The sequence below is a fragment of the Fukomys damarensis genome, unplaced genomic scaffold, assembly GCF_012274545.1.
Source record: "Fukomys damarensis isolate Sample0158 unplaced genomic scaffold, DMR_v1.0_HiC HiC_scaffold_10, whole genome shotgun sequence".
NCBI lineage: Eukaryota > Metazoa > Chordata > Mammalia > Rodentia > Bathyergidae > Fukomys > Fukomys damarensis.
The window spans coordinates 556,662-559,557 of NW_022900922.1; positions in this window are offsets into that span (position 1 = coordinate 556,662).

A 2,896-nucleotide genomic window follows, 5' to 3' on the forward strand; every position below is an offset into this window, starting at 1 on the left:
TTTGGGTTTTTTTTTTTTTTTTTTTTTTTTTCAGTCTTCATTGTTTTCTGTAATGTTTCCAGATTCAGGAGTTTTGTCAACAAATTATTTCACATCTTCAAAGTACTGAAATCTTCCCCTCCAGTGTTCCTCAAGTCTTGGTACATTTTGGAATAGGGCATTTGTGATCAATCCCTCGAGGAGAGGTAGCGCACCAGCAATAATTATCATCATGATCAGGTCAGTAATAACTACCCTGTCATTGTCACTGTAAATACTGTTGCCGGGGATTTAGCTCAGTGGTTCTGCCTTGCAAGCCAAAGGACCCAAGTTCGATCCGCGGTACCAAAAAAAAAAAAGAGAGAGAGAGAGAGAGATTCAGTTACTCTGTGATTTCTTTTATCTCTATCAAGGCTGGTTGCTACTGAACGGAACAATTCATTCATGTATAAGGAGACCTGAAGTTCTCACGTGTTCCCACAAATGGGCAATCTCCTGCAGCAGGAGACCTACTCCTCTTACCTTCCGTTCACAGTGAGTACTACCGTCAGCCAGCATGCCCTGCCAATCACTTTTGTCCAGCATGAGTGTTTACAGTATAATAAATCTTACACACCTGAGAGGAACGGTGTTTTAGTTATTTTCCTCCTCACTGGAACACAATTCCAGACACCCACAACTTAAAGGAGAAGTTTATCATGGTTCAAAGTTTGTAGAGGTTTCAGTCCATAGTCAACAGCTTCAATCCAAAAAGGGCATGGGGGGAAAGAAAAAGAAAAAGAGAGAGGGCACAGGCAAGAGCCCATGGAGGAGAGCTGCTCACATCACGGCACCAGGGAAGCTCTAAAATTCTTTTTTCCAGGGACCCTGTGGCTTCCTAGTCTATAGCTTCTCTTTCCAAAAATTGGGAAGGATCACTTATATTTTGTAAATATAGGTTGAGTGTCTGTTATCAGAATATTTGGGACCAAAAGTGTTTGGGATTATTTTTTTCAGAATATTTGCATGTACATGATGGGGAGAAGACCCTCGTCTAACTATAGATGTCATTATTTCTAATGTACAGCTTATTCACATAGCTTGAAGGTAATTTTATCCAATACTTTTAGTGCATCTAATGAAGTCATGTGTAGAATTTTGTACTTGCGATGTCTTATTGGCAGTCAAAAGCTTCGTATTTGGGAGCATTGTGGATTGTGTAGCCTGGAGTAAGGGTGCTCAACTGATACCCTTCCCAGCTTTTGCCTCAATGCTAGCTGTCACTTTGCTGGCTACTGTGAATATACCTTACTGAACGTTTTCAGCTACTCAAGTCTTCTATCAGCTGCTGTGAATTTTAGTACTTCTTGCTATTTATTGACTGGATGAGCTCTGTCATTAATATTTTTCTATCCAGAGGCTACCCAGCAAGGAAACTTGCTTTCAGTCTGATATACCTGGGTCATTTGGGGAGTTCGGCTTCAAGATCTCTGGTTATTAGGACGATTGCTGCTTTATTTCTTTATTCCCCAATGCCACAAATCTGTCCTAGTCACTTTCCCATTGCTGGGACACAGAGCTGACACCCACCACTTAGAAAACAAGAAGTTTCTTTTGTCTCATCTTTTCAGTCTACAGTCAGCTGGGCCCGAGGCAGGAAAGCACGGCAGAGGGCCATAGCAGAGGATAAGCGGCTCACGTCATGACGGCCAGAAAACAGAGTGAAAGGAGGAGCCAGGGAGGGACAGACACCCCTACCTGGTCACACCCCAGCAGCCCCTCTCTTCCCTTCAGGATGTATCTCCTAACATCAGATTAGCTACAGCGTCCTTATGATTCAATCACTTGTTAAAAGCGCTGCTTACGAGTGCAAGAGGCTTTAGTGGTACATCTAGACGTAAACCACAACAAAAAGATTCACTATGCATGCATACAATCGGAGCCATTGTTTTATCCTGGAAAAGGAGCAAGTGTCCCACCTCTGGGGATTTTCTTCCCAAGTCTGTGTACACTACTCAGGCTGGGGTGCAGTTATTGTCACTCTCCTCTTCTCCTCTCCCTCCTCCTCCACCATCTCATCCTCTTCCTCTTTTCCTCACCACCCTCTACTTCCTCCTATTGGAGACTGAACTCAGGACCTTCTCACTGAGATACATCCTTAGCCCTTTTAATTTTTTTTTTAAGTTTGAGAAACAGAGAAAGCACAAGATAAGCCTGGAACATCTTTTCAAGGAAGTAAGGAAGCACTCAAAGAATGTCACGTTAAAAAGAGGTAAGGTGGGGCCAGGGATGTAGCTCCGCGGTGCCTCGGCCTGCCTCAAAAACTCAAGGTCCTGAGTTCAATCCCCGGTACCAAAACCAAAACCAAAACCAAAAGGATGTGAGAGCAAGTCAAACAGGCTCTGTTGGCCAAATCTGGGACAACTCAGACATTAAGACAAAGAAACACAGAAACAGAATTTAACTAATGGAACAAAATAAAATCTGCCCTAAATAAATGAGAAAGAAGGAAAAAAAATCCTCCTTCCAGAAGAAGGCAATCGACTGCAGCCCTCCTGACAGTAAATGCAGTTTCTTTACACAGAATGATGGAACAGCAAAGAGAACTTGAGTGCTGAAAGTTTGCTGAAGGCCAGCTCTTTCTACAGTTCGGTGGATTTATATCACGCACGTCGCTGAGCCTGACACACTTTCTCTCACTCCCCATGTCCAAGGAGCCCAATCTGCCCAGGTGCAAAGAACAAGAAGGGAGCAGAGGACCAGTCCTTCTTCCTCACACCTAAGGGCGACGAAATTGCAGCTCCGAGATCGGGCGGCCACCTGGCGGTGCCTCCCACAGCAGGCTGGACAGCTCCTCTACCCGTGGGGTCTTTGCTTACACCTCTTTCACTCTTTGGCCATTATGCTGTTTAACAGCATGACGAGGAGGCCCAGTAGG